We start from the raw sequence: 27,772 nt of genomic DNA, 5'->3' as shown, positions 1-27,772 counted from the left end.
TAAAGAAGGGGTGCACCGGTCCTGGAGATACTGCAATACCAGGTCAATGCGTGGAGTGGACAGAGCAAGCTCTTTTTCCATCTCCCTGTTCTAAAAATCCATTTAATATATGGTCCCCAGATAGGGGACGTATCAGATATTAAACTGATAAGAACAGATACTACACTTGATCTTAGCCAAAAGGCCGAGAAGCGATAACCAGAATTGGTTTCAAACTACGGAGCCACCCAAGGATCCTGAAAAGTCCATTTGTGGAGATGAGCTCCTGGACTCCCGTTAAGAAGACATGTTGTCAACCTCTAGATCCCTTACATGCCTGCACTTTTCGGCTTGCTGCTGCTGCAATCCACGCGTTTTAGATCTGCATAACTCCACCTCTTTAAACACAGCACCTTCACCCCCTGCTGTTCCCACCCGCCTCAACACCGTTGGAAGGGAGGAGAACCAATTAAGGCGGGGGGTGGGGTGGAACGAGCAGCTGTCTACCCTTAGCAGGAGGGCTCCTGATTACATACCTCTCCTGCTGCTGCTGCTGCTGGCTGTCCAGCAGCAGACTGAAGGTGGCTGCTGCTGTGCACAGGTATATAAAGGCTCAGAGCCTATTATGACACGCGCAGCCAGCGTTCCATTGCCACATTCCATCTACTGCAGGCAGGATACCTGGCTGGCTGAATGTCGCTGAGAAGCTCACAGAGACCGCCATAAGCAACAGTTTAACAGAATGCCACAGACTAATCAACCAAACTTTTTGGGTTGGGTTCTCTTTTATAGTCTGCAGGCATTAAATGAAAGAAGTCAGTGTTCCAGCAGAAGGAGACAACGTTTCAGAAAAGGCATTGTAGCAAACCAAAAAAGAAATTTTAAGCGCAGCAGAGTAACCAGCGCACATACCTGTTAGCTCAGGTGAGTTTAAAAGGCTGCTGTTGATAACAAGGGCATTTGCTAAATAGATGGTGTGTGTGCAACAATATACTGAAAGGTCAATTATATTGTGCAGCTTATCTCACCACCTGTAGTTATTTAGGTGAAAGCTCCAAAATGCTTGCCTAATATGTCTGTTTATCCAAAAGGAAGTAAAAAGGGAGAGCTAGAAAGATAGCATTGCATCACATTACATGGCAATGCAATGCACAGTTGCTGAAGTTGAACCAAAATGAGCTTGTATTTTGGCTTCTGCAACTTTGAACATGAAAAATCCAATGAGGAGAAGAAAAGCAAAGCCAAAGAGTCCATCCCAAAATCCGACAAACAAGCAAAATGAACAAAAAACATTGAATTCAATTCTTTCTGATTTTAGAAACTGCATTAAAGAAGGGGTGCACCGGTCCTGGAGATACTGCAATACCAGGTCAATGCGTATAGTGGACAGAGCAAGCTCTTTTTCCATCTCCCTGTTCTAAAAATCCATTTAATATATGGTCCCCAGATAGGGGACGTATCAGATATTAAACTGATAAGAACAGATACTACACTTGATCTTAGCCAAAAGGCCGAGAAGCGATAACCAGAATTGGTTTCAAACTACGGAGCCACCCAAGGATCCTGAAAAGTCCATTTGTGGAGATGAGCTCCTGGACTCCCGTTAAGAAGACATGTTGTCAACCTCTAGATCCCTTACATGCCTGCACTTTTCGGCTTGCTGCTGCTGCAATCCACGCGTTTTAGATCTGCATAACTCCACCTCTTTAAACACAGCACCTTCACCCCCTGCTGTTCCCACCCGCCTCAACACCATTGGAAGGGAGGAGAACCAATTAAGGCGGGGGGTGGGGTGGAACGAGCAGCTGTCTACCCTTAGCAGGAGGGCTCCTGATTACATACCTCTCCTGCTGCTGCTGCTGCTGGCTGTCCAGCAGCAGACTGAAGGTGGCTGCTGCTGTGCACAGGTATATAAAGGCTCAGAGCCTATTATGACACGCGCAGCCAGCGTTCCATTGCCACATTCCATCTACTGCAGGCAGGATACCTGGCTGGCTGAATGTCGCTGAGAAGCTCACAGAGACCGCCATAAGCAACAGTTTAACAGAATGCCACAGACTAATCAACCAAACTTTTTGGGTTGGGTTCTCTTTTATAGTCTGCAGGCATTAAATGAAAGAAGTCAGTGTTCCAGCAGAAGGAGACAACGTTTCAGAAAAGGCATTGTAGCAAACCAAAAAATAAATTTTAAGCGCAGCAGAGTAACCAGCGCACATACCTGTTAGCTCAGGTGAGTTTAAAAGGCTGCTGTTGATAACAAGGGCATTTGCTAAATAGATGGTGTGTGTGCAACAATATACTGAAAGGTCAATTATATTGTGCAGCTTATCTCACCACCTGTAGTTATTTAGGTGAAAGCTCCAAAATGCTTGCCTAATATGTCTGTTTATCCAAAAGGAAGTAAAAAGGGAGAGCTAGAAAGATAGCATTGCATCACATTACATGGCAATGCAATGCACAGTTGCTGAAGTTGAACCAAAATGAGCTTGTAATCTGGCTTCTGCAACTTTGAACATGAAAAATCCAATGAGGAGAAGAAAAGCAAAGCCAAAGAGTCCATCCCAAAATCCGACAAACAAGCAAAATGAACAAAAAACATTGAATTCAATTCTTTCTGATTTTAGAAACTGCATTAAAGAAGGGGTGCACCGGTCCTGGAGATACTGCAATACCAGGTCAATGCGTGGAGTGGACAGAGCAAGCTCTTTTTCCATCTCCCTGTTCTAAAAATCCATTTAATATATGGTCCCCAGATAGGGGACGTATCAGATATTAAACTGATAAGAACAGATACTACACTTGATCTTAGCCAAAAGGCCGAGAAGCGATAACCAGAATTGGTTTCAAACTACGGAGCCACCCAAGGATCCTGAAAAGTCCATTTGTGGAGATGAGCTCCTGGACTCCCGTTAAGAAGACATGTTGTCAACCTCTAGATCCCTTACATGCCTGCACTTTTCGGCTTGCTGCTGCTGCAATCCACGCGTTTTAGATCTGCATAACTCCACCTCTTTAAACACAGCACCTTCACCCCCTGCTGTTCCCACCCGCCTCAACACCGTTGGAAGGGAGGAGAACCAATTAAGGCGGGGGGTGGGGTGGAACGAGCAGCTGTCTACCCTTAGCAGGAGGGCTCCTGATTACATACCTCTCCTGCTGCTGCTGCTGCTGGCTGTCCAGCAGCAGACTGAAGGTGGCTGCTGCTGTGCACAGGTATATAAAGGCTCAGAGCCTATTATGACACGCGCAGCCAGCGTTCCATTGCCACATTCCATCTACTGCAGGCAGGATACCTGGCTGGCTGAATGTCGCTGAGAAGCTCACAGAGACCGCCATAAGCAACAGTTTAACAGAATGCCACAGACTAATCAACCAAACTTTTTGGGTTGGGTTCTCTTTTATAGTCTGCAGGCATTAAATGAAAGAAGTCAGTGTTCCAGCAGAAGGAGACAACGTTTCAGAAAAGGCATTGTAGCAAACCAAAAAATAAATTTTAAGCGCAGCAGAGTAACCAGCGCACATACCTGTTAGCTCAGGTGAGTTTAAAAGGCTGCTGTTGATAACAAGGGCATTTGCTAAATAGATGGTGTGTGTGCAACAATATACTGAAAGGTCAATTATATTGTGCAGCTTATCTCACCACCTGTAGTTATTTAGGTGAAAGCTCCAAAATGCTTGCCTAATATGTCTGTTTATCCAAAAGGAAGTAAAAAGGGAGAGCTAGAAAGATAGCATTGCATCACATTACATGGCAATGCAATGCACAGTTGCTGAAGTTGAACCAAAATGAGCTTGTAATCTGGCTTCTGCAACTTTGAACATGAAAAATCCAATGAGGAGAAGAAAAGCAAAGCCAAAGAGTCCATCCCAAAATCCGACAAACAAGCAAAATGAACAAAAAACATTGAATTCAATTCTTTCTGATTTTAGAAACTGCATTAAAGAAGGGGTGCACCGGTCCTGGAGATACTGCAATACCAGGTCAATGCGTGGAGTGGACAGAGCAAGCTCTTTTTCCATCTCCCTGTTCTAAAAATCCATTTAATATATGGTCCCCAGATAGGGGACGTATCAGATATTAAACTGATAAGAACAGATTTTTTTTTTTCGAAAGCCCGAATTCGTGTACAAAACCCGAGTGCGCTTAAAAAAGTGACAAGTGCCACAAAAAAAGTGCACTAGGATGCTGGTCTTCTTGAAACCCTCTCCAAAAGGAGAAGGGTCCCCCAAACCATTCCCCGTCCCTCCGAGCCAAAAGGCCACAGCGAGGAACAGGGACAAAAAGCCACCTCCAGCCGAAGCCAGAGGCGACCCAATCTTACCCCCAGCACCTGCCCGAGTTCTCACCCGAGCAAGGCACTGCGAGCCAAAGACTGTGCTCCCCTCCCGGAAGAGGGGAGCCAACAACGCTCTCCTCCCGAAAGAGGAGAGCCAGGGGGGTTCAGGGGGGAGCGGAACCTGATGGCCACACACTCCCCCCCTAGACCTGCCAAGAGAGGAACCCGTAAGGGAACCGCATCCCGACAAAATCCTAGTAGGACGTGACACACGTGAATAAGTGGACACACAGTGACAAAGAAATTAAATAAATAGTGAAGGTTTCACAGTATAATACTGCCCGGACCTTCGACCGGGAATTGAAAAATTCCCCATCCTAAGGCCAGAAGGCCCGGAATAAGGGTGTGTGCGAAGAAAGAAAATTTGAAGTGCTTGTGCAAATGTGCCATAAACTCAAGTGGGGTTCCCAATCCCAGTGAGTTAAGGCACCCCAGGGTCACCACTCCTGGGGCACTTCACACTTCGGGCTTTCGATCTTCCCCGGCCCAATGGCGTCGATCCTGGGGGGCCATGCTTTCCACCAGATGACTATATTAGCCACCTGGCGTACTAACAAGCGCCTAAACCCCAGTGTGCATAATGTATCAATCTACTAGGGCGGCCAACATCCAAAACCGCCTTTTCGAAAGATACTACACTTGATCTTAGCCAAAAGGCCGAGAAGCGATAACCAGAATTGGTTTCAAACTACGGAGCCACCCAAGGATCCTGAAAAGTCCATTTGTGGAGATGAGCTCCTGGACTCCCGTTAAGAAGACATGTTGTCAACCTCTAGATCCCTTACATGCCTGCACTTTTCGGCTTGCTGCTGCTGCAATCCACGCGTTTTAGATCTGCATAACTCCACCTCTTTAAACACAGCACCTTCACCCCCTGCTGTTCCCACCCGCCTCAACACCGTTGGAAGGGAGGAGAACCAATTAAGGCGGGGGGTGGGGTGGAACGAGCAGCTGTCTACCCTTAGCAGGAGGGCTCCTGATTACATACCTCTCCTGCTGCTGCTGCTGCTGGCTGTCCAGCAGCAGACTGAAGGTGGCTGCTGCTGTGCACAGGTATATAAAGGCTCAGAGCCTATTATGACACGCGCAGCCAGCGTTCCATTGCCACATTCCATCTACTGCAGGCAGGATACCTGGCTGGCTGAATGTCGCTGAGAAGCTCACAGAGACCGCCATAAGCAACCGTTTAACAGAATGCCACAGACTAATCAACCAAACTTTTTGGGTTGGGTTCTCTTTTATAGTCTGCAGGCATTAAATGAAAGAAGTCAGTGTTCCAGCAGAAGGAGACAACGTTTCAGAAAAGGCATTGTAGCAAACCAAAAAAGAAATTTTAAGCGCAGCAGAGTAACCAGCGCACATACCTGTTAGCTCAGGTGAGTTTAAAAGGCTGCTGTTGATAACAAGGGCATTTGCTAAATAGATGGTGTGTGTGCAACAATATACTGAAAGGTCAATTATATTGTGCAGCTTATCTCACCACCTGTAGTTATTTAGGTGAAAGCTCCAAAATGCTTGCCTAATATGTCTGTTTATCCAAAAGGAAGTAAAAAGGGAGAGCTAGAAAGATAGCATTGCATCACATTACATGGCAATGCAATGCACAGTTGCTGAAGTTGAACCAAAATGAGCTTGTAATCTGGCTTCTGCAACTTTGAACATGAAAAATCCAATGAGGAGAAGAAAAGCAAAGCCAAAGAGTCCATCCCAAAATCCGACAAACAAGCAAAATGAACAAAAAACATTGAATTCAATTCTTTCTGATTTTAAAAACTGCATTAAAGAAGGGGTGCACCGGTCCTGGAGATACTGCAATACCAGGTCAATGCGTGGAGTGGACAGAGCAAGCTCTTTTTCCATCTCCCTGTTCTAAAAATCCATTTAATATATGGTCCCCAGATAGGGGACGTATCAGATATTAAACTGATAAGAACAGATTTTTTTTTTTTTTTTTTTGATTGAATATATCTTTTATTAGCACAAAAAATAAGTTAACAGACAGTGTACAGTGCCGCAGCCCAGTACACACAGAATTCTACATCATATTTACATAGCATGAGGATACGACGCACTAACTAGACACATCGCACCCCTATGCTACACAAAACACTCAATCTGAAAGAAAAAGCATGTCAATCAATACAGTACGACGAACCGTGATAAGGGATAGGGATTGGGAAAAAGGGGATGGGGAGGGGAAAATCACAGGCCCGAAGCTTTATTGAAAGACAAGACACATAAGGGGAGAGGGGGAGGAGGGGTTTAGTCCTCATCCTCGTCCTCCGGACCGTCCATGATGGAATAGTCTCTGAGCAGGCTGTGGATCAGCCTGCGGCAGTCCTGGATGGACATCCTCTCCCTCCTCAAGATGAGCCGGTTCCTGGCGACCCAAACGGCATCCTTGAAGCAGTTCATAAGGCGCCAAGCCTCCTGGATGGCTCCGACGGTATGAACCCCAGGGAATAGTCCATAAAGCACAGAATGGTGCGATAGGCTCGCCCTGGGGACAGAGTTCCTCAGGTCGTCCTCAAGTGCAGTCAATAGGCGCTGTGCAAATCCGCAGTCCCAAAAAGTGTGCAAAGATGTTTCCTCCACGAAGGGGCACCTTGGGCAGTACCGGGTCTTGCACAGGTTCCGGGCATGCATGAATGACCGGACGGGCAGTCCGCCCTGAATCGCCATCCACGACAAGTCCTTGTGCCCGTTGGTCAGCCTGTCAGACGACACATTTGTCCACACAGTCTCCAGCGTGTCCTGGTGAAGTCCTGTGATGTTCTCCACGTCATCCTTGGCTCTGATTAGCTTGTGGATAGTTTTGGGCTTCCACAAGTGGGGCTTGAGTCCCTCCAGTTGATGCTCCCCCACAAATCGAACGACGTCTCCGTAGAACCATGGCGTCGTCCAGTTGTAGGGGAAGGAGCTGTCCCACTTGTCCCAGCCGAGTCGCCTCCAAAGAGGAAGCAGGAAGAAGTGAGACATGGACCTGCCCGCGGAGCCATTCTTGACTTGCAAAGTCCGGCGGACACAATCACACACAAAAGAGGATCGCAGGAGGGTGGGGATATCTGGAACGCCCTTCCCACCCTTGCGAGGCTCCTTGTACATGACGGCCCGCCTGACTCTGTCCATCTTGGATCCCCAGACAAAGTGAAACACTGTCTTGGTAATGGCCCTGCACACAGTGACGTGTGGGGGCCAGGCCTGCGCCGTGTACTGCAAGACGGGCAGGACCTCATTACGCAGGACGAGTGCCTTACCCTCACAAGTGAGGTGTCTGAGGCTCCAGAGTCCGATCCGTTGCTTCACCTTGGCCAAGCGTTCTTGCCAGGACTTGAGGGCCGCTCCTTCCTTCCCGAACCAGACTCCCAGCACCTTGAGGAAATCCGGTTGAATGTTGAAGGGGAAGGGGGCAGAGGAGGCCGGCTGCCAATCCCCGAAGAGCATGGCTTCCGACTTCCTGCAGTTGACTTTGGCCCCTGAAGCCCGGCCGAACCTCTCACACGTCTGGACGAGGGCGTCGACTGAACCACGATCAGCGCAGAAGACGGTGACGTCGTCCATGTAGAGCGAGCACTTGACCTCGTGTCGTCCCGGACCCGGTGCGGTGATCCCTCTGATCTCTCCATTCTGCCGGATAGCCTCTGCGAAGAGTTCTATAACACAAACAAAAAGAAGAGGTGATAGAGGGCAGCCTTGTCTGACCCCAGAGAGGACAGGGAAGGGGTCAGTCTTCCAGCCGTTCACCAACACCGAGCTGTGGATATCAAAATACATCAGACGGACATACGAACAAAACATGTTACCCAAACCTAACCGGTGCAGAGCTCGGCCCATGAACTCGTGGGAAACCCGGTCGAAGGCCTTCTCCTGATCCAAGGAGACCAGGGCCGCGTGTGCGCGGCGGACCTTGATGTACTCGACCGTGTCCCGCACGAGAGCGAGGCTGTCTGCGATGCGACGTCCAGGGATGCCGCAGGTCTGGTCCGGGTGGATGATCCGTCCGATGACCATCTTAAGTCGTGTCGCCATCGTCTTGGCCAGGATCTTGTAGTCCACGTTGAGCAGAGTGATGGGACGCCAATTCCTCAGGTCGCACCTCTCTCCCTTCCGCTTGTACAGGATCGTGACCATTCCTTCCCTCAAAGATGGAGGCATTCTACCCTCCACCACCATCTCCTCGTACAGGTCCAACAGGTCCGGACAGATGAGGTCTCCCAGCGCTACATAGAGCTCCGCTGGAAGACCATCACTGCCCGGGGTCCTGCCGGTCCTAAAGGATTTAGCGGCAGAGAGCAATTCGCCCACCATCAGAGGTTTGTCCAAGGCTGCCGTGCCTGCAGGATCAAGATGGTTAGTGATACCTGACAGGAACTTATCAGCAGCGTCGGGGTCGGTAGTCTTGTGGGAGTAGAGTTCGCTGTAGAAGTCGCTGACGACCCTCATCACGTCCTCCTTCCCACGTCGCATGTTTCCGCTCTCGTCTCGCAGCTCGTTCAGGGGCGTGTGACCGGCATGAAGTTTCCTGAAAAAGAATGAGTTACATTTCTCACCCTTCTCCAGATTCTCCACTTTGGAACGGAAGACGATTCGCTTGGACTCCTCCTCAAAGTGCCTTTTCAGGCTCTTCTTGGTCTCCTCCAGCTCCTCCCTCACGTCCCAGCCGCAGTGAAGAAGGTCCTGCAGCGACCGCAGCTCGCGCTGCAGCCCTCTGAAGTCCCTCCTCTTCTCACACGCCTGTTGTCGACCCTTGGCCTGAAAGAAACAGCGAAACTCAAGTTTAACATATTCCCACCAATCAGAGACTGTTTGGAAGCTACCCTTGTAGGACTGCCACATTGCGTAGGCTGCTCTCAGCTCCTCCACGACTTCATCCTGAGCCAGCAGAGCACAATTCAGCTTCCAGGAGCCGGGGCCGGACGGAAAACCGTCGCCGAGGACACCTTGTAAGTGAATGGCTCTGTGGTCGGAGAAGAAGCAGGAGACCATCGAGTGCCTACTCTGCCTGACTGCCCGAGAGGTGAACACAAAGTCAATCCTGGAGCGGAGTGAGCCATCGGGTCGGCTCCACGAATAGTTCGTGGAGCCTCTCCCCATGGAGCCCACCACGTCCTGAAGAGAGGCCTCGGTTACCATCTCGATGAGCAGCTTGGACGTGATGTCCAACTTGGCAGATGTGCCAGAACTACGACCATCCTCCTCGATGGGGCAGTTGAAATCCCCGGCCATCACTAAGGTCCTGGTGGTGGCAAGCTGAAGCCGCAGGGTCTGGAAAAGCTCCAAACGCTCATTCTTCAGTGGGGACGCATACACGTTGATGAACCTGACAGGTTCTCCCGCCCAGTTGCCATCTACAACAAGAGCCCTGCCGCAGATGAGCTCCTGGACGGACTCAAGTGTGAATGCGCCCCCCCTGATCAGAATTTCGACCCCCGCAGACTTGCAGTCACACCCACCGGACCAGTAGGATGGACCGTGGGACCACTCCCTGGCCAGATGTTTGAAGGACCTAGAGGAGGGAAGGGAACATTCCTGCAACATATAAACATCACACAACTGGGAAGTAAGGAAGGCATAAATAGTCTGACGTCTGAACTTGTCCTTGATGCTCCTGACATTAATGGAAAATAAGTTAATATTAGCCATCATGTAGGGAAAAAAGAAAAAGTTAGCGCAGGCAATACACCTTAGTTACCACTCCGGTCGGGTGGTCCCTCGTCGGTGTTGACTGCTGGTGACGGGATCACCAGCAGGCCCTCTTCCTCCATCTGGTCAAGCAGCGCGGCCTCGATCTCGGCGACCACCAGTTCCTCCTCTTCTGGCTCGGCCACCAGGGTCTCAACCATGTGCTCCATCTCTTCTGGCTCAGGGAGGGTATCCTCCTTTTCGCCTACGAAATCCAGAATCTTCTTTTTGGAGGATTCAGTAGCAGGGCTGTCCTCCACCTTCCTCTTTCCCCGGGTTGGAACTGGGGAGACAAGAAGGGGAAAATCCTCCTCGGAATAGATAGCGGCGGGTGGAGGAAAGGTTAATTCCACCGCTACCATGGTCTGGGGAGGGAGAGTGGCTGCCGGGGCAGGGGAAAGGACACCTGCTGAGGAGTAGGGGAAGGAGGAAGAGGAAGTGGAATCCTCAGCAGGGGTGGCCGGGGTGGGGGGGGATTGGACGGGGGTGGCAGGGGGAGGGATCGAGAGAGGGGTGACAGAACTCTTACCCTCCTTTGACTTTTTCTTCTGCTTCGGAGCTGCTGGGACCGTCGCTGGGGCTTTGGCCACCGACTCCTTGACCGCTTTGGCCTTGGTCGTCTCGGCCTTGGCCGCTGGGGCCTTGGTCGTCGCGTCCTTGAACTTCACAGGCCTGGTCATCGGGTCCTTGTCCTCCGTAGCTGGGGTCGTCGCAACCACCGATGCCCAGGATCTCTCACGCTTGGGGCAATCCTTGTACAGATGAGCCGCCAGCCCACACAGGTTGCAGGACGTCTTCTTCGGGCAGTCCTTCGAGCTGTGTCCCGTCACTCGACAAATCCTGCAGGCATCCTCCTTGCAGTCCTTCATCTCGTGGCCGTTCTTGCCGCATCTCCTGCAGTTCCGCGGCATGTCCGGGTAATAGATGAGGCCGTAGGAGTTGCCCAGGGAGAATGTCGGGGGCAGGTGCCGAAGTCCGTCTGAGTACGCCAGGTCCCTGTGAAGTCTAACGGTCACCGACCACTTACCTGTCCAGATGCCGAGTCCATTCAGGATGTGAGAAGGTTCCTTCACAACCAAACAGAAGCGTCTCAGGAAGGTACAGATGTCTTGGCCTGGGGTGTGCGGGTTGCGCATGGAGACCGTGATCCTCCTTTCGTCCCTCTGGATAGGGCAGCTACCTGTAAAGGCAGAGAAAGAATTATCTGGTCCTTTTGCGCTTACCATTTCCCAGAACCTCCTGCAGGTGTTCACAGTGGCGAAGGTGACGAATAAGATCCCCGTCAAGAAGGTCTGGATGCTGAGGGTGTCCGACCTGGAGAAGCCTCGATCCAGCAGCATCTTCTGGCAGAACACGTCCGAGGACATGTCCGGCACCCTCCCATCCACTTCCTTCAGCTTCAGGGCCACCGTCTGCCGCATCCATGGCTCCAGGGCTGGAGCTTCGTGGCGGGGCTTCTGGGGTCCCTTCTGCTGGCCAGTCGTGGAGGCAGAGTCCTTGGGGTCAGAATCGGGTCCTGGCTGGGCCCTCCTGGCTGTCCCCTGCTCCAGGCTCTTCTTTTCGGCCTTCCTCGCAGCGCTTGCCATGGCTTTCCTCCTGCAGTTACTTCTTGGAGCTGGATCTGGAACTTTTCCCGGAATGGGTGGAGCTATGCAGATTCTTCTCCCGTCGTGTTCTGGACAAATTCCCCGAAAGGTCTTTGTCTCGATGATTTTCTTCCTCGAAGATTCCACAGGACAGCCCGATTCTTCTCCGAGTCTTCGTCTTCTTCTGGATTCTTTAGAGCTTCTTCCTCCCACCGATATCCGCCTTCCTTCTCCGATGTCAGCTGGGCTCCGAAGCTCTTCTCCTTCCGAGTTCGATCGCTCTCGTCAAGTGTAGATCATAGCTCTTGTGTTCTTATAAGAACAGATACTACACTTGATCTTAGCCAAAAGGCCGAGAAGCGATAACCAGAATTGGTTTCAAACTACGGAGCCACCCAAGGATCCTGAAAAGTCCATTTGTGGAGATGAGCTCCTGGACTCCCGTTAAGAAGACATGTTGTCAACCTCTAGATCCCTTACATGCCTGCACTTTTCGGCTTGCTGCTGCTGCAATCCACGCGTTTTAGATCTGCATAACTCCACCTCTTTAAACACAGCACCTTCACCCCCTGCTGTTCCCACCCGCCTCAACACCGTTGGAAGGGAGGAGAACCAATTAAGGCGGGGGGTGGGGTGGAACGAGCAGCTGTCTACCCTTAGCAGGAGGGCTCCTGATTACATACCTCTCCTGCTGCTGCTGCTGCTGGCTGTCCAGTAGCAGACTGAAGGTGGCTGCTGCTGTGCACAGGTATATAAAGGCTCAGAGCCTATTATGACACGCGCAGCCAGCGTTCCATTGCCACATTCCATCTACTGCAGGCAGGATACCTGGCTGGCTGAATGTCGCTGAGAAGCTCACAGAGACCGCCATAAGCAACAGTTTAACAGAATGCCACAGACTAATCAAACAAACTTTTTGGGTTGGGTTCTCTTTTATAGTCTGCAGGCATTAAATGAAAGAAGTCAGTGTTCCAGCAGAAGGAGACAACGTTTCAGAAAAGGCATTGTAGCAAACCAAAAAAGAAATTTTAAGCGCAGCAGAGTAACCAGCGCACATACCTGTTAGCTCAGGTGAGTTTAAAAGGCTGCTGTTGATAACAAGGGCATTTGCTAAATAGATGGTGTGTGTGCAACAATATACTGAAAGGTCAATTATATTGTGCAGCTTATCTCACCACCTGTAGTTATTTAGGTGAAAGCTCCAAAATGCTTGCCTAATATGTCTGTTTATCCAAAAGGAAGTAAAAAGGGAGAGCTAGAAAGATAGCATTGCATCACATTACATGGCAATGCAATGCACAGTTGCTGAAGTTGAACCAAAATGAGCTTGTAATCTGGCTTCTGCAACTTTGAACATGAAAAATCCAATGAGGAGAAGAAAAGCAAAGCCAAAGAGTCCATCCCAAAATCCGACAAACAAGCAAAATGAACAAAAAACATTGAATTCAATTCTTTCTGATTTTAGAAACTGCATTAAAGAAGGGGTGCACCGGTCCTGGAGATACTGCAATACCAGGTCAATGCGTGGAGTGGACAGAGCAAGCTCTTTTTCCATCTCCCTGTTCTAAAAATCCATTTAATATATGGTCCACAGATAGGGGACGTATCAGATATTAAACTGATAAGAACAGATTTTTTTTTTTTTTTGAAAGCCCGAATTCGTGTACAAAACCCGAGTGCGCTTAAAAAAGTGACAAGTGCCACAAAAAAAGTGCACTAGGATGCTGGTCTTCTTGAAACCCTCTCCAAAAGGAGAAGGGTCCCCCAAACCATTCCCCGTCCCTCCGAGCCAAAAGGCCACAGCGAGGAACAGGGACAAAAAGCCACCTCCAGCCGAAGCCAGAGGCGACCCAATCTTACCCCCAGCACCTGCCCGAGTTCTCACCCGAGCAAGGCACTGGGAGCCAAAGACTGTGCTCCCCTCCCGGAAGAGGGGAGCCAACAACGCTCTCCTCCCGAAAGAGGAGAGCCAGGGGGGTTCAGGGGGGAGCGGAACCTGATGGCCACACACTCCCCCCCTAGACCTGCCAAGAGAGGAACCCGTAAGGGAACCGCATCCCGACAAAATCCTAGTAGGACGTGACACACGTGAATAAGTGGACACACAGTGACAAAGAAATTAAATAAATAGTGAAGGTTTCACAGTATAATACTGCCCGGACCTTCGACCGGGAATTGAAAAATTCCCCATCCTAAGGCCAGAAGGCCCGGAATAAGGGTGTGTGCGAAGAAAGAAAATTTGAAGTGCTTGTGAAAATGTGCCATAAACTCAAGTGGGGTTCCCAATCCCAGTGAGTTAAGGCACCCCAGGGTCACCACTCCTGGGGCACTTCACACTTCGGGCTTTCGATCTTCCCCGGCCCAATGGCGTCGATCCTGGGGGGCCATGCTTTCCACCAGATGACTATATTAGCCACCTGGCGTACTAACAAGCGCCTAAACCCCAGTGTGCATAATGTATCAATCTACTAGGGCGGCCAACATCCAAAACCGCCTTTTCGAAAGATACTACACTTGATCTTAGCCAAAAGGCCGAGAAGCGATAACCAGAATTGGTTTCAAACTACGGAGCCACCCAAGGATCCTGAAAAGTCCATTTGTGGAGATGAGCTCCTGGACTCCCGTTAAGAAGACATGTTGTCAACCTCTAGATCCCTTACATGCCTGCACTTTTCGGCTTGCTGCTGCTGCAATCCACGCGTTTTAGATCTGCATAACTCCACCTCTTTAAACACAGCACCTTCACCCCCTGCTGTTCCCACCCGCCTCAACACCGTTGGAAGGGAGGAGAACCAATTAAGGCGGGGGGTGGGGTGGAACGAGCAGCTGTCTACCCTTAGCAGGAGGGCTCCTGATTACATACCTCTCCTGCTGCTGCTGCTGCTGGCTGTCCAGCAGCAGACTGAAGGTGGCTGCTGCTGTGCACAGGTATATAAAGGCTCAGAGCCTATTATGACACGCGCAGCCAGCGTTCCATTGCCACATTCCATCTACTGCAGGCAGGATACCTGGCTGGCTGAATGTCGCTGAGAAGCTCACAGAGACCGCCATAAGCAACAGTTTAACAGAATGCCACAGACTAATCAACCAAACTTTTTGGGTTGGGTTCTCTTTTATAGTCTGCAGGCATTAAATGAAAGAAGTCAGTGTTCCAGCAGAAGGAGACAACGTTTCAGAAAAGGCATTGTAGCAAACCAAAAAAGAAATTTTAAGCGCAGCAGAGTAACCAGCGCACATACCTGTTAGCTCAGGTGAGTTTAAAAGGCTGCTGTTGATAACAAGGGCATTTGCTAAATAGATGGTGTGTGTGCAACAATATACTGAAAGGTCAATTATATTGTGCAGCTTATCTCACCACCTGTAGTTATTTAGGTGAAAGCTCCAAAATGCTTGCCTAATATGTCTGTTTATCCAAAAGGAAGTAAAAAGGGAGAGCTAGAAAGATAGCATTGCATCACATTACATGGCAATGCAATGCACAGTTGCTGAAGTTGAACCAAAATGAGCTTGTAATCTGGCTTCTGCAACTTTGAACATGAAAAATCCAATGAGGAGAAGAAAAGCAAAGCCAAAGAGTCCATCCCAAAATCCGACAAACAAGCAAAATGAACAAAAAACATTGAATTCAATTCTTTCTGATTTTAGAAACTGCATTAAAGAAGGGGTGCACCGGTCCTGGAGATACTGCAATACCAGGTCAATGCGTGGAGTGGACAGAGCAAGCTCTTTTTCCATCTCCCTGTTCTAAAAATCCATTTAATATATGGTCCCCAGATAGGGGACGTATCAGATATTAAACTGATAAGAACAGATACTACACTTGATCTTAGCCAAAAGGCCGAGAAGCGATAACCAGAATTGGTTTCAAACTACGGAGCCACCCAAGGATCCTGAAAAGTCCATTTGTGGAGATGAGCTCCTGGACTCCCGTTAAGAAGACATGTTGTCAACCTCTAGATCCCTTACATGCCTGCACTTTTCGGCTTGCTGCTGCTGCAATCCACGCGTTTTAGATCTGCATAACTCCACCTCTTTAAACACAGCACCTTCACCCCCTGCTGTTCCCACCCGCCTCAACACCGTTGGAAGGGAGGAGAACCAATTAAGGCGGGGGGTGGGGTGGAACGAGCAGCTGTCTACCCTTAGCAGGAGGGCTCCTGATTACATACCTCTCCTGCTGCTGCTGCTGCTGGCTGTCCAGCAGCAGACTGAAGGTGGCTGCTGCTGTGCACAGGTATATAAAGGCTCAGAGCCTATTATGACACGCGCAGCCAGCGTTCCATTGCCACATTCCATCTACTGCAGGCAGGATACCTGGCTGGCTGAATGTCGCTGAGAAGCTCACAGAGACCGCCATAAGCAACAGTTTAACAGAATGCCACAGACTAATCAACCAAACTTTTTGGGTTGGGTTCTCTTTTATAGTCTGCAGGCATTAAATGAAAGAAGTCAGTGTTCCAGCAGAAGGAGACAACGTTTCAGAAAAGGCATTGTAGCAAACCAAAAAAGAAATTTTAAGCGCAGCAGAGTAACCAGCGCACATACCTGTTAGCTCAGGTGAGTTTAAAAGGCTGCTGTTGATAACAAGGGCATTTGCTAAATAGATGGTGTGTGTGCAACAATATACTGAAAGGTCAATTATATTGTGCAGCTTATCTCACCACCTGTAGTTATTTAGGTGAAAGCTCCAAAATGCTTGCCTAATATGTCTGTTTATCCAAAAGGAAGTAAAAAGGGAGAGCTAGAAAGATAGCATTGCATCACATTACATGGCAATGCAATACACAGTTGCTGAAGTTGAACCAAAATGAGCTTGTAATCTGGCTTCTGCAACTTTGAACATGAAAAATCCAATGAGGAGAAGAAAAGCAAAGCCAAAGAGTCCATCCCAAAATCCGACAAACAAGCAAAATGAACAAAAAACATTGAATTCAATTCTTTCTGATTTTAGAAACTGCATTAAAGAAGGGGTGCACCGGTCCTGGAGATACTGCAATACCAGGTCAATGCGTGGAGTGGACAGAGCAAGCTCTTTTTCCATCTCCCTGTTCTAAAAATCCATTTAATATATGGTCCCCAGATAGGGGACGTATCAGATATTAAACTGATAAGAACAGATACTACACTTGATCTTAGCCAAAAGGCCGAGAAGCGATAACCAGAATTGGTTTCAAACTACGGAGCCACCCAAGGATCCTGAAAAGTCCATTTGTGGAGATGAGCTCCTGGACTCCCGTTAAGAAGACATGTTGTCAACCTCTAGATCCCTTACATGCCTGCACTTTTCGGCTTGCTGCTGCTGCAATCCACGCGTTTTAGATCTGCATAACTCCACCTCTTTAAACACAGCACCTTCACCCCCTGCTGTTCCCACCCGCCTCAACACCGTTGGAAGGGAGGAGAACCAATTAAGGCGGGGGGTGGGGTGGAACGAGCAGCTGTCTACCCTTAGCAGGAGGGCTCCTGATTACATACCTCTCCTGCTGCTGCTGCTGCTGGCTGTCCAGCAGCAGACTGAAGGTGGCTGCTGCTGTGCACAGGTATATAAAGGCTCAGAGCCTATTATGACACGCGCAGCCAGCGTTCCATTGCCACATTCCATCTACTGCAGGCAGGATATCTGGCTGGCTGAATGTCGCTGAGAAGCTCACAGAGACCGCCATAAGCAACAGTTTAACAGAATGCCACAGACTAATCAACCAAACTTTTTGGGTTGGGTTCTCTTTTATAGTCTGCAGGCATTAAATGAAAGAAGTCAGTGTTCCAGCAGAAGGAGACAACGTTTCAGAAAAGGCATTGTAGCAAACCAAAAAAGAAATTTTAAGCGCAGCAGAGTAACCAGCGCACATACCTGTTAGCTCAGGTGAGTTTAAAAGGCTGCTGTTGATAACAAGGGCATTTGCTAAATAGATGGTGTGTGTGCAACAATATACTGAAAGGTCAATTATATTGTGCAGCTTATCTCACCACCTGTAGTTATTTAGGTGAAAGCTCCAAAATGCTTGCCTAATATGTCTGTTTATCCAAAAGGAAGTAAAAAGGGAGAGCTAGAAAGATAGCATTGCATCACATTACATGGCAATGCAATGCACAGTTGCTGAAGTTGAACCAAAATGAGCTTGTAATCTGGCTTCTGCAACTTTGAACATGAAAAATCCAATGAGGAGAAGAAAAGCAAAGCCAAAGAGTTCATCCCAAAATCCGACAAACAAGCAAAATGAACAAAAAACATTGAATTCAATTCTTTCTGATTTTAGAAACTGCATTAAAGAAGGGGTGCACCGGTCCTGGAGATACTGCAATACCAGGTCAATGCGTGGAGTGGACAGAGCAAGCTCTTTTTCCATCTCCCTGTTCTAAAAATCCATTTAATATATGGTCCCCAGATAGGGGACGTATCAGATATTAAACTGATAAGAACAGATTTTTTGATTGAAGCTGCATCCAAGGCACTGAAAAATGTGACCGAAGTCACACCAAAACAGCGCACGAGGCGAGGATTCATGTGGACCCTTCCCGGAGGAGAGGGTCCCCAATAAACCATCCCCATCCCTCCGAGCCAGAAGGCCACAGCGAGGGTCAGGGATCTCCGATGCTCTCCCTAGCCGAAGCCGGAGAAGAGCCGTTTTCGTGCTCCCAGCTTCCATCTAGGCTGCCACCCTAGTGGAGCTGGAGCCTGTGTTGGTTTCTCAGCCCAAAGCTGACCGGACCTCCGACCGGGTTTATAAAAATTCCCCTTCCTAGCCCGGAGGCCAGGAATAGGGGGGGTTGCTCAGAAAGTATGATTGGCAAAGGTGCGGCGTGCTACGAAGCCAAGTCTTTCTGGGTTTCCCAGTCCCAGTAAGCTTGGACTCCCACCAGGGCGCCTACTCCTGGGGCACATTGCTCCAAAGCCCTCACACTTACCCAGCCTAGTGACTTCGATCCTGGAGGGCCATGTTTTCCATCAGATAACTCTATGAGCCACCTGGCGTACTAACAAGTGCACCAAACCAGTGTGTAATATGCATCAATTTACTAGGGCAGCCCAAGGACAAAACTGCCTTTTCAAAAGATACTACACTTGATCTTAGCCAAAAGGCCGAGAAGCGATAACCAGAATTGGTTTCAAACTACGGAGCCACCCAAGGATCCTGAAAAGTCCATTTGTGGAGATGAGCTCCTGGACTCCCGTTAAGAAGACATGTTGTCAACCTCTAGATCCCTTACATGCCTGCACTTTTCGGCTTGCTGCTGCTGCAATCCACGCGTTTTAGATCTGCATAACTCCACCTCTTTAAACACAGCACCTTCACCCCCTGCTGTTCCCACCCGCCTCAACACCGTTGGAAGGGAGGAGAACCAATTAAGGCGGGGGGTGGGGTGGAACGAGCAGCTGTCTACCCTTAGCAGGAGGGCTCCTGATTACATACCTCTCCTGCTGCTGCTGGCTGTCCAGCAGCAGACTGAAGGTGGCTGCTGCTGTGCACAGGTATATAAAGGCTCAGAGCCTATTATGACACGCGCAGCCAGCGTTCCATTGCCACATTCCATCTACTGCAGGCAGGATACCTGGCTGGCTGAATGTCGCTGAGAAGCTCACAGAGACCGCCATAAGCAACAGTTTAACAGAATGCCACAGACTAATCAACCAAACTTTTTGGGTTGGGTTCTCTTTTATAGTCTGCAGGCATTAAATGAAAGAAGTCAGTGTTCCAGCAGAAGGAGACAACGTTTCAGAAAAGGCATTGTAGCAAACCAAAAAAGAAATTTTAAGCGCAGCAGAGTAACCAGCGCACATACCTGTTAGCTCAGGTGAGTTTAAAAGGCTGCTGTTGATAACAAGGGCATTTGCTAAATAGATGGTGTGTGTGCAACAATATACTGAAAGGTCAATTATATTGTGCAGCTTATCTCACCACCTGTAGTTATTTAGGTGAAAGCTCCAAAATGCTTGCCTAATATGTCTGTTTATCCAAAAGGAAGTAAAAAGGGAGAGCTAGAAAGATAGCATTGCATCACATTACATGGCAATGCAATGCACAGTTGCTGAAGTTGAACCAAAATGAGCTTGTAATCTGGCTTCTGCAACTTTGAACATGAAAAATCCAATGAGGAGAAGAAAAGCAAAGCCAAAGAGTCCATCCCAAAATCCGACAAACAAGCAAAATGAACAAAAAACATTGAATTCAATTCTTTCTGATTTTAGAAACTGCATTAAAGAAGGGGTGCACCGGTCCTGGAGATACTGCAATACCAGGTCAATGCGTGGAGTGGACAGAGCAAGCTCTTTTTCCATCTCCCTGTTCTAAAAATCCATTTAATATATGGTCCCCAGATAGGGGACGTATCAGATATTAAACTGATAAGAACAGATACTACGCTTGATCTTAACCAAAAGGCCGAGAAGCGATAACCAGAATTGGTTTCAAACTACGGAGCCACCCAAGGATCCTGAAAAGTCCATTTGTGGAGATGAGCTCCTGGACTCCCGTTAAGAAGACATGTTGTCAACCTCTAGATCCCTTACATGCCTGCACTTTTCGGCTTGCTGCTGCTGCAATCCACGCGTTTTAGATCTGCATAACTCCACCTCTTTAAACACAGCACCTTCACCCCCTGCTGTTCCCACCCGCCTCAACACCGTTGGAAGGGAGGAGAACCAATTAAGGCGGGGGGTGGGGTGGAACGAGCAGCTGTCTACCCTTAGCAGGAGGGCTCCTGATTACATACCTCTCCTGCTGCTGCTGCTGCTGGCTGTCCAGCAGCAGACTGAAGGTGGCTGCTGCTGTGCACAGGTATATAAAGGCTCAGAGCCTATTATGACACGCGCAGCCAGCGTTCCATTGCCACATTCCATCTACTGCAGGCAGGATACCTGGCTGGCTGAATGTCGCTGAGAAGCTCACAGAGACCGCCATAAGCAACAGTTTAACAGAATGCCACAGACTAATCAACCAAACTTTTTGGGTTGGGTTCTCTTTTATAGTCTGCAGGCATTAAATGAAAGAAGTCAGTGTTCCAGCAGAAGGAGACAACGTTTCAGAAAAGGCATTGTAGCAAACCAAAAAAGAAATTTTAAGCGCAGCAGAGTAACCAGCGCACATACCTGTTAGCTCAGGTGAGTTTAAAAGGCTGCTGTTGATAACAAGGGCATTTGCTAAATAGATGGTGTGTGTGCAACAATATACTGAAAGGTCAATTATATTGTGCAGCTTATCTCACCACCTGTAGTTATTTAGGTGAAAGCTCCAAAATGCTTGCCTAATATGTCTGTTTATCCAAAAGGAAGTAAAAAGGGAGAGCTAGAAAGATAGCATTGCATCACATTACATGGCAATGCAATGCACAGTTGCTGAAGTTGAACCAAAATGAGCTTGTAATCTGGCTTCTGCAACTTTGAACATGAAAAATCCAATGAGGAGAAGAAAAGCAAAGCCAAAGAGTCCATCCCAAAATCCGACAAACAAGCAAAATGAACAAAAAACATTGAATTCAATTCTTTCTCATTTTAGAAACTGCATTAAAGAAGGGGTGCACCGGTCCTGGAGATACTGCAATACCAGGTCAATGCGTGGAGTGGACAGAGCAAGCTCTTTTTCCATCTCCCTGTTCTAAAAATCCATTTAATATATGGTCCCCAGATAGGGGACGTATCAGATATTAAACTGATAAGAACAGATACTACACTTGATCTTAGCCAAAAGGCCGAGAAGCGATAACCAGAATTGGTTTCAAACTACGGAGCCACCCAAGGATCCTGAAAAGTCCATTTGTGGAGATGAGCTCCTGGACTCCCGTTAAGAAGACATGTTGTCAACCTCTAGATCCCTTACATGCCTGCACTTTTCGGCTTGCTGCTGCTGCAATCCACGCGTTTTAGATCTGCATAACTCCACCTCTTTAAACACAGCACCTTCACCCCCTGCTGTTCCCACCCGCCTCAACACCGTTGGAAGGGAGGAGAACCAATTAAGGCGGGGGGTGGGGTGGAACGAGCAGCTGTCTACCCTTAGCAGGAGGGCTCCTGATTACATACCTCTCCTGCTGCTGCTGCTGCTGGCTGTCCAGCAGCAGACTGAAGGTGGCTGCTGCTGTGCACAGGTATATAAAGGCTCAGAGCCTATTATGACACGCGCAGCCAGCGTTCCATTGCCACATTCCATCTACTGCAGGCAGGATATCTGGCTGGCTGAATGTCGCTGAGAAGCTCACAGAGACCGCCATAAGCAACAGTTTAACAGAATGCCACAGACTAATCAACCAAACTTTTTGGGTTGGGTTCTCTTTTATAGTCTGCAGGCATTAAATGAAAGAAGTCAGTGTTCCAGCAGAAGGAGACAACGTTTCAGAAAAGGCATTGTAGCAAACCAAAAAAGAAATTTTAAGCGCAGCAGAGTAACCAGCGCACATACCTGTTAGCTCAGGTGAGTTTAAAAGGCTGCTGTTGATAACAAGGGCATTTGCTAAATAGATGGTGTGTGTGCAACAATATACTGAAAGGTCAATTATATTGTGCAGCTTATCTCACCACCTGTAGTTATTTAGGTGAAAGCTCCAAAATGCTTGCCTAATATGTCTGTTTATCCAAAAGGAAGTAAAAAGGGAGAGCTAGAAAGATAGCATTGCATCACATTACATGGCAATGCAATGCACAGTTGCTGAAGTTGAACCAAAATGAGCTTGTAATCTGGCTTCTGCAACTTTGAACATGAAAAATCCAATGAGGAGAAGAAAAGCAAAGCCAAAGAGTTCATCCCAAAATCCGACAAACAAGCAAAATGAACAAAAAACATTGAATTCAATTCTTTCTGATTTTAGAAACTGCATTAAAGAAGGGGTGCACCGGTCCTGGAGATACTGCAATACCAGGTCAATGCGTGGAGTGGACAGAGCAAGCTCTTTTTCCATCTCCCTGTTCTAAAAATCCATTTAATATATGGTCCCCAGATAGGGGACGTATCAGATATTAAACTGATAAGAACAGATTTTTTGATTGAAGCTGCATCCAAGGCACTGAAAAATGTGACCGAAGTCACACCAAAACAGCGCACGAGGCGAGGATTCATGTGGACCCTTCCCGGAGGAGAGGGTCCCCAATAAACCATCCCCATCCCTCCGAGCCAGAAGGCCACAGCGAGGGTCAGGGATCTCCGATGCTCTCCCTAGCCGAAGCCGGAGAAGAGCCGTTTTCGTGCTCCCAGCTTCCATCTAGGCTGCCACCCTAGTGGAGCTGGAGCCTGTGTTGGTTTCTCAGCCCAAAGCTGACCGGACCTCCGACCGGGTTTATAAAAATTCCCCTTCCTAGCCCGGAGGCCAGGAATAGGGGGGGTTGCTCAGAAAGTATGATTGGCAAAGGTGCGGCGTGCTACGAAGCCAAGTCTTTCTGGGTTTCCCAGTCCCAGTAAGCTTGGACTCCCACCAGGGCGCCTACTCCTGGGGCACATTGCTCCAAAGCCCTCACACTTACCCAGCCTAGTGACTTCGATCCTGGAGGGCCATGTTTTCCATCAGATAACTCTATGAGCCACCTGGCGTACTAACAAGTGCACCAAACCAGTGTGTAATATGCATCAATTTACTAGGGCAGCCCAAGGACAAAACTGCCTTTTCAAAAGATACTACACTTGATCTTAGCCAAAAGGCCGAGAAGCGATAACCAGAATTGGTTTCAAACTACGGAGCCACCCAAGGATCCTGAAAAGTCCATTTGTGGAGATGAGCTCCTGGACTCCCGTTAAGAAGACATGTTGTCAACCTCTAGATCCCTTACATGCCTGCACTTTTCGGCTTGCTGCTGCTGCAATCCACGCGTTTTAGATCTGCATAACTCCACCTCTTTAAACACAGCACCTTCACCCCCTGCTGTTCCCACCCGCCTCAACACCGTTGGAAGGGAGGAGAACCAATTAAGGCGGGGGGTGGGGTGGAACGAGCAGCTGTCTACCCTTAGCAGGAGGGCTCCTGATTACATACCTCTCCTGCTGCTGCTGCTGCTGGCTGTCCAGCAGCAGACTGAAGGTGGCTGCTGCTGTGCACAGGTATATAAAGGCTCAGAGCCTATTATGACACGCGCAGCCAGCGTTCCATTGCCACATTCCATCTACTGCAGGCAGGATACCTGGCTGGCTGAATGTCGCTGAGAAGCTCACAGAGACCGCCATAAGCAACAGTTTAACAGAATGCCACAGACTAATCAACCAAACTTTTTGGGTTGGGTTCTCTTTTATAGTCTGCAGGCATTAAATGAAAGAAGTCAGTGTTCCAGCAGAAGGAGACAACGTTTCAGAAAAGGCATTGTAGCAAACCAAAAAAGAAATTTTAAGCGCAGCAGAGTAACCAGCGCACATACCTGTTAGCTCAGGTGAGTTTAAAAGGCTGCTGTTGATAACAAGGGCATTTGCTAAATAGATGGTGTGTGTGCAACAATATACTGAAAGGTCAATTATATTGTGCAGCTTATCTCACCACCTGTAGTTATTTAGGTGAAAGCTCCAAAATGCTTGCCTAATATGTCTGTTTATCCAAAAGGAAGTAAAAAGGGAGAGCTAGAAAGATAGCATTGCATCACATTACATGGCAATGCAATGCACAGTTGCTGAAGTTGAACCAAAATGAGCTTGTAATCTGGCTTCTGCAACTTTGAACATGAAAAATCCAATGAGGAGAAGAAAAGCAAAGCCAAAGAGTCCATCCCAAAATCCGACAAACAAGCAAAATGAACAAAAAACATTGAATTCAATTCTTTCTGATTTTAGAAACTGCATTAAAGAAGGGGTGCACCGGTCCTGGAGATACTGCAATACCAGGTCAATGCGTGGAGTGGACAGAGCAAGCTCTTTTTCCATCTCCCTGTTCTAAAAATCCATTTAATATATGGTCCCCAGATAGGGGACGTATCAGATATTAAACTGATAAGAACAGATACTACGCTTGATCTTAACCAAAAGGCCGAGAAGCGATAACCAGAATTGGTTTCAAACTACGGAGCCACCCAAGGATCCTGAAAAGTCCATTTGTGGAGATGAGCTCCTGGACTCCCGTTAAGAAGACATGTTGTCAACCTCTAGATCCCTTACATGCCTGCACTTTTCGGCTTGCTGCTGCTGCAATCCACGCGTTTTAGATCTGCATAACTCCACCTCTTTAAACACAGCACCTTCACCCCCTGCTGTTCCCACCCGCCTCAACACCGTTGGAAGGGAGGAGAACCAATTAAGGCGGGGGGTGGGGTGGAACGAGCAGCTGTCTACCCTTAGCAGGAGGGCTCCTGATTACATACCTCTCCTGCTGCTGCTGCTGCTGGCTGTCCAGCAGCAGACTGAAGGTGGCTGCTGCTGTGCACAGGTATATAAAGGCTCAGAGCCTATTATGACACACGCAGCCAGCGTTCCATTGCCACATTCCATCTACTGCAGGCAGGATACCTGGCTGGCTGAATGTCGCTGAGAAGCTCACAGAGACCGCCATAAGCAACAGTTTAACAGAATGCCACAGACTAATCAACCAAACTTTTTGGGTTGGGTTCTCTTTTATAGTCTGCAGGCATTAAATGAAAGAAGTCAGTGTTCCAGCAGAAGGAGACAACGTTTCAGAAAAGGCATTGTAGCAAACCAAAAAAGAAATTTTAAGCGCAGCAGAGTAACCAGCGCACATACCTGTTAGCTCAGGTGAGTTTAAAAGGCTGCTGTTGATAACAAGGGCATTTGCTAAATAGATGGTGTGTGTGCAACAATATACTGAAAGGTCAATTATATTGTGCAGCTTATCTCACCACCTGTAGTTATTTAGGTGAAAGCTCCAAAATGCTTGCCTAATATGTCTGTTTATCCAAAAGGAAGTAAAAAGGGAGAGCTAGAAAGATAGCATTGCATCACATTACATGGCAATGCAATGCACAGTTGCTGAAGTTGAACCAAAATGAGCTTGTAATCTGGCTTCTGCAACTTTGAACATGAAAAATCCAATGAGGAGAAGAAAAGCAAAGCCAAAGAGTCCATCCCAAAATCCGACAAACAAGCAAAATGAACAAAAAACATTGAATTCAATTCTTTCTCATTTTAGAAACTGCATTAAAGAAGGGGTGCACCGGTCCTGGAGATACTGCAATACCAGGTCAATGCGTGGAGTGGACAGAGCAAGCTCTTTTTCCATCTCCCTGTTCTAAAAATCCATTTAATATATGGTCCCCAGATAGGGGACGTATCAGATATTAAACTGATAAGAACAGATACTACACTTGATCTTAGCCAAAAGGCCGAGAAGCGATAACCAGAATTGGTTTCAAACTACGGAGCCACCCAAGGATCCTGAAAAGTCCATTTGTGGAGATGAGCTCCTGGACTCCCGTTAAGAAGACATGTTGTCAACCTCTAGATCCCTTACATGCCTGCACTTTTCGGCTTGCTGCTGCTGCAATCCACGCGTTTTAGATCTGCATAACTCCACCTCTTTAAACACAGCACCTTCACCCCCTGCTGTTCCCACCCGCCTCAACACCGTTGGAAGGGAGGAGAACCAATTAAGGCGGGGGGTGGGGTGGAACGAGCAGCTGTCTACCCTTAGCAGGAGGGCTCCTGATTACATACCTCTCCTGCTGCTGCTGCTGCTGGCTGTCCAGCAGCAGACTGAAGGTGGCTGCTGCTGTGCACAGGTATATAAAGGCTCAGAGCCTATTATGACACGCGCAGCCAGCGTTCCATTGCCACATTCCATCTACTGCAGGCAGGATACCTGGCTGGCTGAATGTCGCTGAGAAGCTCACAGAGACCGCCATAAGCAACAGTTTAACAGAATGCCACAGACTAATCAACCAAACTTTTTGGGTTGGGTTCTCTTTTATAGTCTGCAGGCATTAAATGAAAGAAGTCAGTGTTCCAGCAGAAGGAGACAACGTTTCAGAAAAGGCATTGTAGCAAACCAAAAAAGAAATTTTAAGCGCAGCAGAGTAACCAGCGCACATACCTGTTAGCTCAGGTGAGTTTAAAAGGCTGCTGTTGATAACAAGGGCATTTGCTAAATAGATGGTGTGTGTGCAACAATATACTGAAAGGTCAATTATATTGTGCAGCTTATCTCACCACCTGTAGTTATTTAGGTGAAAGCTCCAAAATGCTTGCCTAATATGTCTGTTTATCCAAAAGGAAGTAAAAAGGGAGAGCTAGAAAGATAGCATTGCATCACATTACATGGCAATGCAATGCACAGTTGCTGAAGTTGAACCAAAATGAGCTTGTAATCTGGCTTCTGCAACTTTGAACATGAAAAATCCAATGAGGAGAAGAAAAGCAAAGCCAAAGAGTCCATCCCAAAATCCGACAAACAAGCAAAATGAACAAAAAACATTGAATTCAATTCTTTCTGATTTTAGAAACTGCATTAAAGAAGGGGTGCACCGGTCCTGGAGATACTGCAATACCAGGTCAATGCGTGGAGTGGACAGAGCAAGCTCTTTTTCCATCTCCCTGTTCTAAAAATCCATTTAATATATGGTCCCCAGATAGGGGACGTATCAGATATTAAACTGATAAGAACAGATTTTTTAATTTGGCTATCCCCTGCAGAGGGATAAAACCGTTTATTAAAACTTTAACAAATTACAAGCATAATTAAACAAATACCAAACGTTAAAAGACAAATGAAATTTACAAAACAAAAAAATACAAAGATTTTAAATAATTAGGTTCCATTGGTCAACAAGCCATTTTTTGGAAATATGTACATTCTTCTTTTTGTCAATTAAATAATAAGTATACATTTCACATAAACATAAACTTAAAACATCATTCACTGATAAAACATCTTGTTTAAAAATAGCAATGTTGCGCGCTTTCCAGAGAGATGACTTGGCGCAGTTCACTGTCTTCCAAGCCATTGTGTACTGGTCCATTGTGGGGCATTCCATAAGTCCGTATAGCACAGTTTTATATGTAAAGTCCTTGAGGTCTGCCACCCTTTCCAGTAGGGGGAGCAGTCTTCTCCAGAAATCCTTTGCAAAATTACATGTCCATAATAGATGTTCCACCGTTTCCTCGTCTTGGCATCCGGCTCTTGAGCAGATGGCAGACCTCACAAATCCTCTTCTGTATTGGAATGCCCGGCAAGGAAGACAGCGGTGCATGCAACTCCAAGCCAGATCTCTCTGTTCATTAAAAAGATAAAAAACGTTAATCATTTTCCAGATAGACATAGATTTGTCATCATCATATC

The 27,772-nt window shown here is 47.8% G+C and overlaps 12 non-coding genes and 8 pseudogenes across 12 annotated transcripts; all 20 read right to left on the bottom strand.

The window, feature by feature from the left end:
- Nucleotides 1-5: 5 nt before the first annotated feature.
- LOC141212455 (U2 spliceosomal RNA) lies at nt 6-196 on the bottom strand. Its single transcript, XR_012282213.1, has one exon. It is a non-coding gene; the product is annotated as a U2 spliceosomal RNA (small nuclear RNA).
- A 1,115-nt stretch (nt 197-1,311) lies between these two features.
- Nucleotides 1,312-1,502, bottom strand: LOC141212477 (U2 spliceosomal RNA). Its single transcript, XR_012282233.1, has one exon. It is a non-coding gene; the product is annotated as a U2 spliceosomal RNA (small nuclear RNA).
- A 1,115-nt stretch (nt 1,503-2,617) lies between these two features.
- Nucleotides 2,618-2,808, bottom strand: LOC141212453 (U2 spliceosomal RNA). The gene has a single exon (XR_012282211.1). It is a non-coding gene; the product is annotated as a U2 spliceosomal RNA (small nuclear RNA).
- Nucleotides 2,809-3,923: 1,115 nt separating this feature from the next.
- Nucleotides 3,924-4,104, bottom strand: LOC141212499 (U2 spliceosomal RNA; annotated as a pseudogene).
- Nucleotides 4,105-4,893: 789 nt separating this feature from the next.
- Nucleotides 4,894-4,985, bottom strand: LOC141212539 (U2 spliceosomal RNA; annotated as a pseudogene).
- A 1,115-nt stretch (nt 4,986-6,100) lies between these two features.
- Nucleotides 6,101-6,306, bottom strand: LOC141212497 (U2 spliceosomal RNA; annotated as a pseudogene).
- Nucleotides 6,307-11,870: 5,564 nt separating this feature from the next.
- On the bottom strand, nt 11,871-11,948 carry LOC141212519 (U2 spliceosomal RNA; annotated as a pseudogene).
- Nucleotides 11,949-13,063: 1,115 nt separating this feature from the next.
- LOC141212511 (U2 spliceosomal RNA) lies at nt 13,064-13,242 on the bottom strand (annotated as a pseudogene).
- Nucleotides 13,243-14,036: 794 nt separating this feature from the next.
- LOC141212538 (U2 spliceosomal RNA) lies at nt 14,037-14,128 on the bottom strand (annotated as a pseudogene).
- A 1,115-nt stretch (nt 14,129-15,243) lies between these two features.
- Nucleotides 15,244-15,434, bottom strand: LOC141212452 (U2 spliceosomal RNA). The gene has a single exon (XR_012282210.1). It is a non-coding gene; the product is annotated as a U2 spliceosomal RNA (small nuclear RNA).
- A 1,115-nt stretch (nt 15,435-16,549) lies between these two features.
- On the bottom strand, nt 16,550-16,740 carry LOC141212451 (U2 spliceosomal RNA). The gene has a single exon (XR_012282209.1). It is a non-coding gene; the product is annotated as a U2 spliceosomal RNA (small nuclear RNA).
- A 1,115-nt stretch (nt 16,741-17,855) lies between these two features.
- LOC141212486 (U2 spliceosomal RNA) lies at nt 17,856-18,037 on the bottom strand. Its single transcript, XR_012282242.1, has one exon. It is a non-coding gene; the product is annotated as a U2 spliceosomal RNA (small nuclear RNA).
- Nucleotides 18,038-18,561: 524 nt separating this feature from the next.
- LOC141212523 (U2 spliceosomal RNA) lies at nt 18,562-18,677 on the bottom strand (annotated as a pseudogene).
- A 1,109-nt stretch (nt 18,678-19,786) lies between these two features.
- Nucleotides 19,787-19,977, bottom strand: LOC141212482 (U2 spliceosomal RNA). Its single transcript, XR_012282238.1, has one exon. It is a non-coding gene; the product is annotated as a U2 spliceosomal RNA (small nuclear RNA).
- Nucleotides 19,978-21,092: 1,115 nt separating this feature from the next.
- LOC141212450 (U2 spliceosomal RNA) lies at nt 21,093-21,283 on the bottom strand. Its single transcript, XR_012282208.1, has one exon. It is a non-coding gene; the product is annotated as a U2 spliceosomal RNA (small nuclear RNA).
- A 1,115-nt stretch (nt 21,284-22,398) lies between these two features.
- On the bottom strand, nt 22,399-22,580 carry LOC141212485 (U2 spliceosomal RNA). Its single transcript, XR_012282241.1, has one exon. It is a non-coding gene; the product is annotated as a U2 spliceosomal RNA (small nuclear RNA).
- A 524-nt stretch (nt 22,581-23,104) lies between these two features.
- On the bottom strand, nt 23,105-23,220 carry LOC141212522 (U2 spliceosomal RNA; annotated as a pseudogene).
- A 1,115-nt stretch (nt 23,221-24,335) lies between these two features.
- On the bottom strand, nt 24,336-24,526 carry LOC141212481 (U2 spliceosomal RNA). Its single transcript, XR_012282237.1, has one exon. It is a non-coding gene; the product is annotated as a U2 spliceosomal RNA (small nuclear RNA).
- Nucleotides 24,527-25,641: 1,115 nt separating this feature from the next.
- LOC141212449 (U2 spliceosomal RNA) lies at nt 25,642-25,832 on the bottom strand. The gene has a single exon (XR_012282207.1). It is a non-coding gene; the product is annotated as a U2 spliceosomal RNA (small nuclear RNA).
- Nucleotides 25,833-26,947: 1,115 nt separating this feature from the next.
- LOC141212491 (U2 spliceosomal RNA) lies at nt 26,948-27,132 on the bottom strand. Its single transcript, XR_012282247.1, has one exon. It is a non-coding gene; the product is annotated as a U2 spliceosomal RNA (small nuclear RNA).
- Between the last annotated feature and the right edge of the window lie 640 nt (nt 27,133-27,772).

The sequence above is a fragment of the Phyllobates terribilis genome, unplaced genomic scaffold (genome assembly GCF_046119375.1).
Source record: "Phyllobates terribilis strain yellow unplaced genomic scaffold, ASM4611937v1 Scaffold_175__1_contigs__length_3988992, whole genome shotgun sequence".
NCBI classification, from domain to species: domain Eukaryota; kingdom Metazoa; phylum Chordata; class Amphibia; order Anura; family Dendrobatidae; genus Phyllobates; species Phyllobates terribilis.
Note: the sequence above shows the minus strand (reverse complement) of the source record. Positions and strands in the feature narration are given on the sequence as shown.